The sequence below is a fragment of the Dipodomys merriami genome, unplaced genomic scaffold (genome assembly GCF_024711535.1).
Source record: "Dipodomys merriami isolate MVZ:Mamm:240054 unplaced genomic scaffold, mDipMer1.0.p SCAF_10, whole genome shotgun sequence".
NCBI classification, from domain to species: Eukaryota; Metazoa; Chordata; class Mammalia; order Rodentia; family Heteromyidae; genus Dipodomys; species Dipodomys merriami.
The window spans coordinates 22,373,460-22,390,355 of record NW_027202271.1 but is presented as its reverse complement, the minus strand read 5'-3'; positions in this window follow the sequence as shown (position 1 = coordinate 22,390,355).

The window sequence follows — 16,896 nt, the reverse complement described above, 5'->3', positions numbered from 1 at the left end:
TTTCTTCCTGCTGTCTCAAAGATATGCATGAATGCAACTATTCTTGTTTTTGAAGGAAAAATAAAATAAAGATTTTATGAAACATCTACCCTGAACGATATTCAGGCCACTGCTTTACGGAAATCAAATCACTGTCTCTCTGAAGTGAATTACTGGAGCAATACGTGATATGGCACTAAATCAGGCCCTATTCTTTTTTTGTTACTTCTTTGTGGTTCTTACCTTTTTGTTTATCCAATCATGTTGCCTGTGTGCATTCAGTATTTAAACAGAAAGTGAAATAGATCTTTTTACATCTCCTTGTGGACACATGTGTGTAAATCGCTCACACAGGCACAAGTATCGCCCTCAGTAGGAAGATCTCAATCCTGTCACTTTTGTGAGGCCACATTTTCTGTTTGCTGATATCTTTGCCAGAATAATGGAGTTTGGTATTTCCATTAACCACAACCTACTTTCTCTCAAAAAGTCACTCTGGTGTGCAAGGGAGGTTAGTTTCCATGAATCTTTCTGTTCTTTCCTTTCCCATAGTCCTTTCACTGATCAATGGTTTAGTCTAACTGCTTGATTTTCAAATTACTTCATAATTACAAAATGTTTAGCTAATTTTAGCTTAATTCCAAAAAGCAATTTCCATTGGTGTCATCCTTGTCTTTGTCTATTCCTTTCCTTGGAAATAATGTAGCTGGATGTGAAATTAATTGTGCCCTGATTTTAACAATGCTACCTGAACAAGCTAGCTGTTCTTTGAGGAAGCATCAATTTTTTTTTAAATGCATTCAAGCTGATAGATAAAAGAATCAGAATCTCTTAGGCTGAAAAGTGTTGAGAGGTGACTTTAATGGCCTCTAAGTACATAGGAGATAATGGCTAGTTGTCGGCAGCTACAGGGAAAATAGAACAAAAGGCAATGGGTTTTAAGAAGGAACATGAGATTCAGAACAGAGACAAGGAATAAATTTCTACCTAAAGACAAGGTTAATAGAATCTGTAAGTGGAACAAAACCCTGGTACATGCAGGGTTTTGACAAGAAGGGTTGAGGGTGTAGCTCAGTAATACAGAGCCTACCTACCATGAGTTCAATTCCCAATGCTACAGGAAAACATTCCTAGGGAAACTCCTTTTCCCCATTTTTCCAAATTATATCTCCTGTTGGCCTTTAGCGAGCTCTCAGTTTCCTCTGTCACTCATAGTTCCCTAAGACTCCTTTCGCCTCAAATGTTCTCCTAAGTAAGTCACAAACTTAATGTCTTATGGCTTATATGGCTTGCAACCTAAATTGGGAAAGAGGTTCCCAAACAAAATGGAAATGCAGAGCCCCTTGTCCAAAAATTAAAGATTTCAATAGGGTAGAAGAGTGTTAGCACCAAACACAGGACTCTTCTAAATGCCAGACTCTAAACAGCTGCACAGGTCTCACAGACACACATACACACACACACACACACACACACACACACACACACACACACACACACACACACACGAAACTGGCCCTTTTGACTTAGTTTGATCCCGTGTAGAAAATAAGGTGATCTCTAAAATCCCATAAAAATCTGACCAACCAAAACCTAGATCTAGTGATTCATCCCAGAACAACTTGCCTCATAGGGTCATAGTAGTGGGAAGGGAAGGAAAGAAGAACGAAGGAAAAGGAGCCACACTTACTGTGACATTGTGTGAGTCCTGCTCATAAAATGAAGGGAAGTCATGTGGGAGCAAGCCAAATTGCAAAGAAATCCTGGAGTCCTGACCATTTCCCTGCCAGTCCCCTTTTCTCTAAACTTCCAATTATGCCTCGGCCTCCAGGAGCTGACAACTCTTGGGGGAAGAGGCCTTTCTTCTCATTATCAACCTGTCCCTTGTTCCTCCAACCATGCCCATCAGTGTTATACCTCTCTATTCCGTCTCTACTGGTAAGATGAAAAGCTAATATAAGTTAACATATTAAGGGTTAATAATATCTAAACCCTAAAATCTATTATTTCTAAAGCAGTCCATTCAAAAGGGGGAAAAATAAGACCAAACTCAAACCCTCCCAAGCTTGGGAGAAATAAAGTTTACATTTGAAGACGCTGCTTTGTATTTTATAATAGACTTTCTAGGTCATCATATAAGTTGTGTCTATTTCTGTATTTTTAAAGAAACTTTTATGTGTCAAATTATTTATATCAAGAACAAAATAAATTGTCTACATTTTCATTTCTTTCTTCAGGCATCAACAAATTATTTGATCCAGTGCAATTGTGACAAGAAGCCACGCTGATGGGTGGAGGCCAGTGGGTTTTTGTCTCATGTTGAATAATTAGAAGCTAAAAAGCACCTGCTCATAAGGTGACAAAACTCACTTTTCAGAAACTAGCTGTCGGGTTCACTGAGATAGAACCTCAGCTCTGGAAAGTGTCCAGTAGCCCCCAGAACCAGTAAAAAAAAAAAATTAGCATATTTCCTCCCACCTGAGCTGACCCTCAGTTCATTTTGATATAACCCATTCCTTTACAGACAAAAGTTTCTTGGCAGCGCAGAAGTAATAAATACGAACTTCCTCAGTCATGCGCTCTTTGACTTTGTCAAGACATGATGAAATCAGCCAATACAGAAAAGGTGGATTCCTGGTACATTTTGCTACCAAAACATTTAAAAGGACAGCAATTTATACTTAACCTCCCCCCCCACTCATCGATTCCTATTTACCCATGTACAAGTTGACAGTATACATGTGTTCTGTAGTCACACTGTACCAACTGGGGGAAAATGCTGGCCAATCTCCTTGAGACCAGATTTGCATGTTAATTGCCAGTGGACTTTCAACAAACATCAGGACGATAAATGCCATGAATTGCTGGCCTCCTCACAGGTGAGGCACAGTGCCAAAAACCATGCCGGCATGGTGCCTCTCACAGATGCTGAGAAGAAAGGTGACTCTCCCACTGAGTCATTATGAGGATTACAGCAGCTAATCCTCATCTTTAATCAAAGGTGGCGAAATATCTTCTAATTTACATCTGTTATGTTCTTTAATACCCTTAATAATCTCCTAATTAATAAGCTAATAAGATCAAACTACCAAACCATAGAGTTCAGAGTTTACCCCAGTTCAGCACAGGAGAAAACTGATGCTGGTGCATACATTGTTTCTAACTTGACCCAAGTTAACCAATGATGGTTTCTTTTTCTTTTTGTTTTCCCAAGTAACACCTCTGATGAATCCACCACACGAAGCCACCTCCACCAACTACGGCAATGAGAAGTACCTGCTCTTTTGTTTTTCCTTTTCCTGTTGGCAATATTTATCTGACCATATATTTTTTTTCTAGTTCTTCTTTTGTGGGCTAGATTATTCTGGTGAGGAAAAAAATGTCCTGTGTAACATCTGGATCCTTGAAGAGGCCAGCATGAATGAACATCAGCTCCAGACTGGGAGAGTCTTCTGTTAGAAGGGACTTTGCTATAGGCAGATGCCATTATGCCTGGGGTTGTGCACCCTGTGGAAAAGGCTCAAGCAATCACCTCCAGAGTTCAGGTTTGAGGGGTTAGGGAAGCTTGATGAGGAAATCAGTATATGAGGAGGGCCTAGAACAACAGGAGGGAGAAAAATCCAGGAGGAGATAAAGAGGCAAGCAGAAATGGTCAGATAAGTTGATGTTAGGTGAAATGAACCCCACGATAAGTATTCAAATGGTTTTTTTTCTTTCATGAGATTGTAACATATTTATAAGATGATTTCTTTGTTGCTTTGTATGTCCCTACTCCTGCTTTCACTGTATTTGATGTTGGTATAATTTGGGGAGGGGAAGGGAAAAAACAAATCGTTTATATAGGGATACAGGTGGACCCATTGCAACAATGAGATGTACAAGTTGTTATGTCGAAAAACAAACTAACTTTACAACTTTGGGTGGGGGGAAGATGGGAAGGGATGGGAAGGGGAAACAAAGGGGGAGGCTACAATGCTTGATAAGAAATGTACTCATTATCTTGCCCATGAAATTGTAACCCCTCTGTATGGTATTTTCATAATAAAAAAAAAAGAGAACCCAAACAAAGAAGACAGAAAAGGGCATCCTGGAGAGGGGTTCTGATTCACATCATTGAACTTGACTTGGCAGAACTTGGGGAAATGGAGGAGAAGACAGTGAGCGGAGGGAAGGAAAGGGAAGGAGAGAGAAGTGAAAAAAAAAATCAAAGTTCTTGCAGCGGCTGAAGAATCCAGGCACTAAGCTACCCTCAGAATACAGGGGACAGTGGTACAGTGCCTAGAAAAAACCCTCTTTATCACTGTGTCAAGTGTATCTCTTTTTTCCTTAGACACTCCTTACTCACTGCAGCCTTCAAGGCCCTGCATGGCCTGACCCCAACTCAAGCCTCACTAACTTGCTCCACACCAACCCTTCTGCCTAACACGCCTCTCCTCTCTAGGCCTTGTGCTCCACTTCCTTGTCTATACATTCCCCATTCCCAATCTTTCCCATAACCAGCTTCATTCCATCATCAAAGCTTAATGTGAAGGCCATCCAAAAAGCGTTCCCTGACCACCCTGCACACCTCCGACCTCTACATATACTTGATGCCTCGGCCTATAGTTGTATTTCCCATGTGACACTTCCTGCTAGGTGAAGGGAAGGTACAAGAGAATTCCTCTTCACCCTTGATTATCATGTCTCCACTCACTAGAATGTCAGCACCATGAGAACAAGGCTCATCTTGTAGGCCACCATGTACCAAGACCTCAAATTCTGCCAACGGTCATTGAATACATCACCTCTCAGCACTACCTGTTGCCCTCATGAGCTGGCTTTCAGGGGACACAGCTTGAACCACTTAAACAATCAAAGTGCACTTTGGTTGTGGCACCGTGCCAATCACATAAACAAATCCTTCTGTTACTACTGATATTACTAATAATTAATAACCATGATGGTTCTGATTGCACATGGGGTGTTTATCATCTGCCAGACCCAGAAGTATTTATTGTGTGCACATGATCCCACTACCACTGCCAGTGTCCCCATTTTAAATAAGATTCAAAAATTACTTTGAGATTGTAGAACCTGAAAGCCAAATGCTAGTAAACGACACACTCCTCCCATTCCAGAAGTAGGCGTTTCCAAATATCTAAAAGTCTGAGGAAAAACTAGACTTAATGATAGATATCATAACTGTGGATCGTCCCAAGGAAACACTTCTAAATATTTCTGGAAGGTTCTGGATTACAGACAGTAAAGTGAATACATGCTTGAAAGGGAAAGAAAAGAAAGAGAAAGTGATTTTCAAAAAAAAAAAGTCTTAGCTAGTTATCATTTATGATTTGTATCAGGACAATCATCAGTCATACCACTTTAGAGAAACCCAGTTGCAAAAGTGGCCACCATACTGAGAATAAGTATTTGGATCTTAAAGAATTGTGTGAGGGAGAGAAGGAGAAATAAAGACAGAGAGAAACACTTCTAAGCACAGCAGAATCCCCTACATTCATCCCTGTCTGCAGCTCAACGGAGCCTCAGTACTTTTCACAAAGTGAGGGGAATGGGACCATGTGTTTCAGTTCAAAAGATGGAAGCAAAACTCGTGCAGCTTTTCCAAACAGTTTTGCTGACTAATAGGGTGGCTAGTGGGTTCAGGGAGGCAGCACCATCTCGAATCCTCCTAATCCTGCCAAATTTAAGGTCCATGGTAAATAAGGGAATAACTAAGTCTGAAATTCATTGAGAGACAGTTTGAGTTGGGGAAAATGCCTGTGAATTTAACAATCATTTTATAAGAATGTGGCCCAGGCTGTGACCAATAAATATGCTCTTGTGAGGTGACTGGGACACCATTCCGCAACACTGCAGACAGTAAAAAGAGGACAAGAGTAAAAGATGAGATTTTTTTCGAAGCAATATAACATTTAGAGCTTCTTGCTTTACAGTGAAATGAATTTAAGACTCCAGGAGGAAAACTGAGGAGCTGGATTATCGTGTTCCTTAGTAATTTTCAATGTTATATTCAGCATGCACCATACTAATATTTTGGGTGAGTGGGGAGTGTTACATTTGCTTTTTCTAAATCTTAATGGTTTTTTATTGTTTTATTTTTTATCATTTTTTTGAATCAGTAAACTGGTTGCTGACTGTAGCAAAGGAAAATTCTTTGAAAGACATAACTGTGTCAGAATTTACTGTGTCCCTTGCATGGACCTTAGAAATGATTCCTATATGTGCATCTCTCATAAACCATTAATTACTTTGAATATCTCTTTACTAACAAGTTATTTTTAGGAGCTGAATTTCTGTACTGCTGGGGGAGGAGGGTGGGGAAAAATCTTGAGAGAAGGAAAAGGAACTGAATCAGAAATAGAAAGGATTAGTCTCCTTTTGTTCTCACACCATAGAAAGCATGGGTGAAATTCTGTTTAATGGCAGAGTAAATGGTATAGTGATAATACTTTACACTAATAAATTAAATTTGGGTCACCAAAGTAAAATAGAAATGTTCCTGATCATGATGGCCTGGAATGCAGAATCTGAAAAGAAGTACAATTGCTCTGGGAAATGTTTCTTTGTATTTATATGTTTTAAAAAAAGGAGACTATCATTTTAACATTTCTCTTAACTTTGCTAAAAATAATCACCATGACAGAATGCTTTTCCCCTCCACTAATAGGAATGCTAAATGGAAAAAATAAAGTAAAATAACTGAAGAACCACAGTGACCCCTAATGGTAGGAATCAGAATTGGTCTTCACATGCAGTAAGTGGTTAACTAAACATCATGTTTAAGCAAAATAATTCTTTCTACAAATAAAATTAGAAAAAAAACATGATAATATTGTTAGTTCAAAAATAATTTATATTCATGCATGGCTATGATTTACTTACTTACTAGATGCTTCATAGTTTTTAACTGTAGTTTAAGACTACAGTTAAAAATTATGTTCTATGCATAATTCATAATTCATGCACCAATTTTCTTTTAAAGCAACAACACTACCATTTCCCTATAGTATTAAAAAATCACAAGCATTTCCTTTTGATGGACTACTTTTTTGTTTGCTTATTTGCTTTCTTGGAACAGGATCTCTCTTTCTGCTTCCTCTCCAGAGTGCTGGAATTAGAACATGTACCACCAAGCCTGGTACAATGCACAATTATTTATTTGGCCACTTTCTTTTCTTTCTTTGAAACTCTAAACTATAGTTTAAGAATTACCAATATTTCTTAAGACTGGGTGTTTTTTCAAAAAGATATGAATAGAATTAAAAAGCCTTACATAATAAGAAAGTTCCTTGAAGCAACTTCTTCAGTGGACTAGCCAAAATATTCATCATTAAAGAATATATACCATATTCAAAGAGCTAACATAAAGAGACTCTGTTAAGGATCCATGGAAAGCAGTGGCACTGGAGGAACACAAAATAACTGAAATGGACCATGCAAGGCTATGCACTGCAAAATGAGTATAGCATATTGAAACAAGGAGATCAGAGACAGAAGTATGCCAGCCCTCCAGAGAAGCAATCGGGGAAGTTGTCAACAAGTTAGACAGTGGAAGAGAAGAAGGCAGATATGCCTAAGACAGAGTGAATAACAGAAGCCAAATTGAAGAGCTCAAATGTTTTATTTTTCCCAGACAATGAAGAGATGGTGGTTCCAACAGAGGGCTTTGAAGCGAGCACTTCTTAGAATACAAAGAGCAGTGGAAGATCATGTCTGAGGATCATCCAGCCCCAATCAAGAAGCGAGAAGCCTTCTTTGTGATATGTATCAATCATCCCAACTATAGTCATATACCTGTACAGAAAGCAAGACAATATCTCCAAAAGAAAAGGGCAATAAAAGGCCAGAGGTGTGGCTCCTCAGTAGAGTACCTGCCAAGCAAGCCTAATGTCAGTACTGCTATTTAATAATAGTAATAATAATAATTTTAAATGCACCAAAAACTCAATTAAGGGGGGGGGCAGGCAAGAGCTGGGGTTGTAGCTCAAAGCACTTACCCAGTACATGCAAGACCTTGGATTCAATCTCAGGACCCCTCAAACACACACACACACACACACACACACACACACACACACACACACACACAAAACAAGGGAGGAAGAGGGGAAAATATATTAAAAGATGCTCAACTCTATAATCCTTAGAGAAATTACAAAATAGACCCACAATGAGCTATTAGTACATGCCTATAATGATTGCCCACATCTAAAACACTGACAATACCAAATGCTGGTAAAGACATGGAGCAATTGAAACCCCCATTCTTTGTTGGGAAGAATGCAAAAATGATACAACTACTTTGCAAGATGGTTTGACACCTTCTCTCTGTGTGTCTCTCTGTCTCTCTGCCTCTCTCTGTGTCTCTCTTGTGTCTGTCTCTCTGCTCTCTGTGTCTCTCTGTGTCTGTCTGTCTGTCTGTGTCTCTCTGTGTCTCTGTCTGTCTGTCTGTCTGTCTGTCTGTCTCTCTGTCTCTCTCTCTCTCTCTCTCTCTCTCTCTCTCTCTCTCTCTCTCTATCTATCTATCTATCTATCTATCTATCTATCTATCTATCTTTCAACTTGTTTTGTGCATTTTGTTTTGAGAAGCAAGGTCTTCCTGTGTAGCTACGTAGTTTAGGCTAATCTGAACTCTTGATCTTTCTACTTCAGCCTGCCTGGTGCTAGGATTATAAGCATGTACCACTAAGCCTGGCCTGGTTTGGAAATTTATTATAAAACTAAACATAATCTTGCCATTGAGAGGCAAGGTCTTCCTGTGTAGCTACGTAGTTTAGGCTAATCTGAACTCTTGATCTTTCTACCTCAGCCTGCCTGGTGCTAGGATTATAAGCATGTACCACTAAGCCTGGCCTGGTTTGGAAATTTATTATAAAACTAAACATAATCTTGCCATAACCCAGCCATGTATGGTATTCTTTGTTATTTACTCAAACAAGTTGAAATAAATTGAAAACTTGTATCCATAAAAAGGACCTGCTCCCATCTATTATGGCAACTTTTTTCCTAATTGCCAAAAAAAAATGAAAGCAACCAAGTTGCAGTAGACAATGGGCAAACTATAGCTCATCCACTTTTTAGCAAGCAGGGGTAAAGTTGCTGTAATAGCTATGAGCAGATCATTTTTGTGGATAAAAGTTTTCAATTTGTTTCAACTTGTTTGAGTAAAAAGCAATGGCTGGGTCACAGCAAGATTATGTTTAGTTTTGTAATAAACTGCCAACCCAGAACCAGGCATAGTGATACATGTTTAATCCTAGCACTAGGCAGGCTGAGGCAAAAAGATCAAGAGTTCAGATTAGCCTTAAACTATATAGCTACATAATAAGACTTTGTCTCTCAAAACAAAATACACAAAACGAATTAACAGCTAGAGAGACAGACATACACACACACACACACACACACAGATAGAAGCTGTCAAAATATCTGCAACCAAGTTGCAGTAGACAGTGGACAAACTATGGCTCCTCCACACAAATCATCCTTTCAATGATAACAAGAAAGAAGCTACCAGAACACAGATGACACAGGCATACTACTAAGTTAAAAAAACAGCATGGAAAGGCTGAATACAATTCCAACTTTATGACATACTAGAATTTTAGATATAGTAGATGTAGAGTGGTAAAGCAAAATGAGCAGGTGCAACTGAGAGGACTTTTAGCAGCACTGACACTATTCAGCATGCTCCCCGTCGTCATGGAGACATGTCACGAGGCATGAACCAAAGCTGATAAAACTTTGCAGCACAAAGACTGAACTCCAACACCAACTATTGGGCTTTTGGTTGATAATACTGTCTTGGTTCATGAATTATAGCAAATGTCCTGCACCCGTCCAGAAAGTTGTAAACAGAGGGAAATGAATGAGGGGGAGGGGTATATGTGAACTCTGAATTTTCTATCTTCTAGAAACTTATATAGCAAAAACCAAACTTATGTTTGGTTTTGTTTTTGTTATTTGTTGTTGGGGTTTTTTTTTTGTCAATCATGGGGCTTGAACTCCGCCTGGGTGTTGTCCCTGAGCTCTTCAGCTCAAGGCTAGTGCTCTACCACTTGAGCCACAGTGCTACTTCTGGTTTTCTGATGGTTAATTGGGTCTTACAGACTTTCCTTCCCCAGCTGGCTTTGAACTGCAATCCTCACATGTCAGCCTCCTGAGTAGCTAGGATTACAGGCATGAGCCAAGGGTATCCAGCTAAGGTTCATGGTTTTAAAAAATTATTTTTTCTATGCTAGGGGCTTAGCCATCCCCTCCCACATGCCATGGAGTGCAGGTCCCTGGCCCCATTCCCAAGAAGGCTTCATGGTGGGAAAGCTGAGCTCACTAGAAGGTGGCAGGTGTCACTCCAGGGAATAATGTGATCACTTGGAGATGGCAACATCTCAGCCACTCCCCTGATGGGAGGGCAGCCAGCAAAAGAACTTGCTATAGATTGGTATCATTCTCAGGTATGCAGACCTAAAGGGGGAGTAGGGACCAAGTCAGTCCTCATGTCTTCTCTGATTGGTTGTTCAGGAAAAAATGGTCTTCCTAGTTATCTCTTCCTTTGTTCCTTTGTGAATCCTTTGTTAGAAAACTAAAGACAGGGTGTCTAGGGCTCTCCAAACTACCTGGAGCCAACTTCAGAAAAGCTTTTTCTGAAACACCTACTATGAAAATCTTCCCCAAAGCAGCCCGTGCTAAGTTAACTTAGGATTTTCTGGCAGGATAGTACTTAAATCACTTAATAAACTCCTCAAAGAAACCCCTTTAGAACCAGGCATCAGTGGCTCATGCTATAATCCTAGCTACTCATGAAGTTGAGATCTGAGGCTCACAATTCAAAGCCAGCGGAAAATCCATAACATTCATATCTCCAATTAATCACCAAAAAGACAGAAGTGGAGCTGTGGTTCTGGTGCTAGCATGCAGCCTTGTGCACAAAAACTCAGGGACAGTGCCCAGGCTCCCTGAGATCAAGTCTCAAGACCAGTCCTCAAAACAAGCAAAAGAAAAATAACAACAAAAAAAAGGAGACTGACAGAACATATCGAAGCCCAAATTGACACAAATCATCAGTTTACCACAGTCAAATTCAAAAATAATACTTCGTTGGAAGAACTCATTTGAGGGTTTTCAAAATTAAACATGCTAATAGCCCCCAGCCTAATCCCTTATTTTCAAGAGTTAAATGTTACCTAAGACTTTGAGCAACATCACTTTTCTTGCCTAAAATTCATCACTCTAGCCAATCTCAGGAGGGAAGGTTAACAATGCACTATGTATGTATATATTTTGCCATCTGTTTATGGGAAGCCATCAATACTAGCATTTATATGTACATCCACTGTCCGTTGGGGTCCCTAAGCAGTAACACAACTAGCAGAAAATTGAGACAAAGGTCTGCCATCAGCAATGACCTGATACTAAAATTCATCTTGCCTAGATCCACAGAGTACACAGGACTAGAAAGATGCCAATCCCATATCAGTGGATGCACTTCATAGAGGAAAAGAAGAAAATGAAAACCTATTTTTCTCATGCAACCTCAATAAGAAAGAAAATATAAAACTGAAGCACTACAATGTTACAAAATAAAAAGACATTTCCCCCACAAGAAATATAACCATATTGCCATGTCAGAGCTATTCCTGCTAATTTACAGTATTCAACGTGGATTTATTCCCTTCGTAATTCTCAAATTGTTATGTCGAAGCTTTTCTTTACTTTTACTAGGAAAGGGGGGTATTAAATTTACTTAATGTTTCCTGAGTGCCTGTTTTGAGGTTATTGCTCATTATATTCTCCTTGTAAACATATGGAGAATTTTATAATCCCCTTAAAATAGGGTAACTGTATCAGAAAAAAGAGTGTTCTATGATAAACCCAATTTAAATTTAAACTTCACTGGGTTTTAATCTTTCATATTATTAAAGATTCATCTCTTTCATTACAAATTTGTTTTAAATTTCAGCTGAACTTTCCTGAATTCAAAGCAAAGATTGTCAAAGTAGGGTTGAGCATCTTACAATTTGTGAGATTGTTGGAGGAGGAGGAGCAGGAGGAGGAAGAGCAGGAGGAGGAGGAGCAGGAGGAGGAAGGGAAAGAAGAAATTGAAAAGAGCTAGTTAGCTTCAGGATAACTGAATCTTAACTAAATTTAACCAGGTTATTGTTACTCTTTCAAAAATCTTCTTTAATGGAAAAATGATATTCTTACAAAATCATTGTTCATGCCCTGGGCTTATTATTTCAGCTTGTTAATGCCAGAGTCCTGATTGGACCTGAAGTAGAAGTTGGGACCTCATATGGACCAGCTAGCTTTGTACCAAGAAAACCTTTCTGATTGTCCTCACTAAGCCTTTCAAGTATGGTGCCTCGAGGTTGCCATGGCATGAGCGAGAAGTATATGTGGGTCTGTAGAAGCCCATAATCACTTCTGGAAAAATTAACCAGTAGATGGGTGCAGTGGTGTGCATGTCTGTAATCCCAGCATTTAGGAGACAGAAGTTGGGAAGACCTTGCGTTGGAGTACACTCTGAGCTATAGCTTCAGCCTGAATTCTATAGTAAGACTCTACCAAAAATAAGAAGTCAATCAGAACTTCAGGCCCTACTGAAAAAAATCCATACTATCATTTGGGTTTTTTTTTAAAAAGATTGTATCTTTTTCATTAATTTCACATAATTTTTAATACCATCAATTAATTATACAATAGCATCATGGCATCAATTTGAATAAAAACAAATGCACCTTTTTCCTACACTGAAGCAAAAGAGCTAAAGTTTACTATCACATTTAAGACTATTTAACCCATCAACGTATATACATATTTATAAGAGTGTAACATCAACTGACACCATAACTAACTTCACTCTGAATTTTGAATTTAGATAAAAGATAATTATTGCCAGCCATGAATTATTTCCTAATATATACGAGAACCCTACCTTGATACAAGCCACAAAGCAAAATGAAACCGTAAGAGATTCTTTGTGAAAAGATCACAAATAAGGACATATTAAAGCTACCAACACAACTATGTTCACTGAAACATTATTTACCATAGCTAAGATATGGAACCAACCCAGATGTCCCTCAGTATATGAATGTGGTATATAAACACAATGGAATTCTGTGTTTCCATCAGAAAGAATGGCATCAGCCTATTCGTAAGGAAATGGAAAGACTTGGAAAAAATCATATTGTGAAGTAAGCCAGACCCACAGAAACATAGGCTGCATGGTTTCCTTCATTTGTAGTAACCAGAGTATGTCTAGGATATTCCTAGCAGATGATTGCAATAGCTCAATAGCTATGTACATATGACCATATAAAATGCTAATAGAAATGAACTCCAAGATATGGAAAAAGAGGAGCTTTTTTTGTTTCTTTGTTTTTGTTTTTGCTTTTTAATGTACTGTGTGAAGTTCTTTCTTTCTTTTTTCATTTTTCCCCTGTTGTCACTGTTTTTTGTTTTTTGTTTGTTTTTTTTTTAGTACACTGGGTCTTATATATACATTTGCCTGATTTAAGGAAGGGAGGGGGAATAACAAAATGGTGAGACAAAGGACAAAAAGTGAGCCAATGCAAAAGTGATACTCATTAGACACTATGTTGGAAATCAACTTTACGACTTGGGAGTTGTGGTGGAGATGGGGGAGTAGGAAAATTGGAGGAAACAAGGGAAGGGATAACATGTTTGACAAGAAATATACTCATTACCTTACTTATGTCACTGTAACCTCTCTGACATCACCCTTACAATAAAATTACATTAAATTGTTTTTAAAAAGAGATTCTTTGTAAAACATGAAGATTGTAAGAAAGGACAGAAAAAATTTCCTGAAAAAAAACTTACAAGGTAAAGGAAAGGGCAGATGACTACTACAAACACATTATTTATAGACAATCTGAACATCACTAAATAAAGGTATATTTTCAAGCCCTGCCATATGCTACGCTCTTGAAGGCGGTTGTTAAAGGAAAATTCAAAACCAGCCATGTTCAAAACCTGTTACTCTGTGAACAAAAATGAAGCATGCATATCAAAACAACTTGAGAGCACCCCACAACTGTAACTATTCTAGTCATGTTCTGAAAAGCGTAGCATAGGTAAGTGTGATAGAGATCAAGAAACAGAAAGATCTTTGCGCTATGGAGTAGTTAAAGAAAGGTCTCCTGGAGAGGGGGAGGCTTGAGGCAGATTTGATTTGACGTGGAGGTAAATAGAAGTATGGGCACTTTGGATCTGTGGTTGCTGCTTCCTTTCATCAAGTCACCAAGGGGGGCCTCTTTGAGGAGAGATACTCTTTTCTGAGGCCTACATTACAACCTGCAAGCATCAGGCAAAAGGAACTGTAAGAGCATGTCCAGAGGAGAAAAGCATTTCATGTTCACATTCAAAAGCAGAAGAAAAAAAGGGCAACATAGCAGGCACGTAGGGAAGGAGAGAGATGGCCGTCACTTAGTGTAATTACAGTAGACAGTCACTGAACTATTTTCAGTTTCAACAAGAGTCTCCAATAAGCAAGTTAAATGATGTCATTTATATTTTCTGGAAATCACTATAATAGATCATGCAGAGCAGGAACAAGGCTAGGCAGAGAGATCAACTAAGAGTGCCCTGATGGATGGTAGAGGTGAGGACTAGAGAGGTAGTATCAAGCCAAGAAGTGAGCAGCTCAGAGAGGTATCTACAGGACACACTGGTGATTGTGAAGCAAGAGGAGAGAAGAGGGAAAGAATGAAGGATAGATACTGTCTAGATCTTTGACTTGGGCAGTTCGCAGGGCATTGAGACTTCTTGCTTAAATGGTAAAGACTTGAAAGGTTAAAAGGATAAAATCAGGTAAAATCAGGCAATACTTATTAGATATGCTATTTTATGCCTGTTTTATATTTGTTTCTTTTATGAATAAGAACTAAACAGCAAAGACCTAACCAACAAGGCATTTATTTTTCTTACATAAACAAAGGAAAGCAAAGCAGATCAGGGTTGAAAGACATACTCAAAGCACCAAAGAGAAAAGAATAGTCTTCACCTTTGTGGTTGTCACATAAATGTGTGTGTCTGTGTGTCTGTGTGTGTGTTCCACTTCCAGCTTCTGGACTAGGTTTCAGGCAGGAATAAGCAGGAGGAAAAATTAGTAAGGATGTATGTCTGTATTGAGATGAACTTTCCGAAGTCCTCAGAATACTTTGATGAACATTTCTCATAGTTGCCTTAGCTCAAGGGAATCTCAAACTGTGCTTATCTGTGCCCTTTGCTATACACATACATTATCAGGACTCTACTGCATAAGCAGACATTTGGAAGGCAACTAGCTGGGTAAGCTCCAAGTAGAAAATGAAAGGGGCAGTTGGTTGTAGGAATCTGGAGCTAGAAGAGTATCTAAGAATATAGAAAACAGTCATTGGCCTGTAGAGGATATTGAAAATCATGGGATTGAGTAAAGCGCATTATATAATGATTGAAGGACAAAAGAACTGTAGACTAAGGTCTCTATATAAGAAGTAGCATAGAAGGCTGACTAGAGCAGTCAGAGGCAGAAGGAAGACCAGAAGAATGTGCAGAATACATCAAGAGTCAACAAGTCAGATCAACCACCAGGTTTGGAATCATGGAGCATGGAGATGATAGGTACACATACACACATACACACATACACAGAGAGAGAGAGAGAGAGAGAGAGAGAGAGAGAGAGAGAGAGAGAGAGAGAGAGAGAGAGAGTCGTTTCAGTGGAGTGGAGTGATTTGAAGAATGACTCAAGGGTAAGAGTCTGGAGATGGAATATAGAAAACTTTCCCCATAAACCTTGTTATAAAGAAAATGAGACAAAGCAGTGACACAGGGTATGGGACTTCAGTGTTTGTTTGCTTGTGGTTCTCTTGCTTGCTTGTTTATTTACTTGCTTAGCAAGTAAATACTACACTGTGTTACTCTGCTGACGGAAGACCTTACATCCCAAGCTGAGAGATTGAAATAATTTTAGAAATACAAAAAGGTTGAAAGAAAAATATGATAAAGTTGGAATTTTAGGAAGCTTCATCTGAAAAAGCTGCCTATAAATTGTGTAAAATTGGAAAAGCATACACAGCAATGAAAAAGTCACCCAAAGGGAACTCACTAATGCAATAGAAAATGGCCTTAAATAGCCTTTGTGGTAACTCAGCCATGAGTCTTTCAGTGGCTAAAGAATGGGCCTCAGAAGGAAGCCACAGAATTGATGCCTTTCCAAAAGGCAAAATTCAAACTTAAAGCCGGTCTCTGAGCAACCGTCATAAAAACTCCAAACATCATAAAATATCTGAAGATAAAATATTGAAAGCATCACTAAAATCTGCTAAATATTAAATGGGTGGATGTGTTGGATCAGCACTTATTTTTATTCTTATAATTTACAGACCTCCGTAAATGTATATGGTACTTTATTGCACATAAAGCACAAAAGACAAAACTCCTGTCCTGTGAAGTTTACAGTCTCTTTCAGACATAAACTAAAGCACTGGATGATGACCCCTGAAGTGTGTTGTTGTTGTTCTTTTCAATTTTTCAGCCAAACTGATTGGAAAAGACATGAGCACCGCCAACACTATGGATAAATGTTTTGCATATCCCACCCTGTCCCCAACTCTAATAGAAAAACCCTTCAGCAAATGGTGAGACAAAGGGTGAACCAATTCAGCAGTGAAACCCATAGACACTATGTTGGAAACTGGACTATATATAACTTTGAGGGAAGAGAAGCCGGGAGGGGAGAAACAGAGAAAATGAAGGAGGCCGTGACACTGTTCAAAAGGAAATGTACTCATCACCTGATTTATGTAACTGTAGCTAGCCCCTCTGTACATCACCTTTACAATAAAAAAAATTTAAACCCTTTAGAGATAAGCCACAGTTACTTATCAGTGTTCCTATTTTGCATGCAAG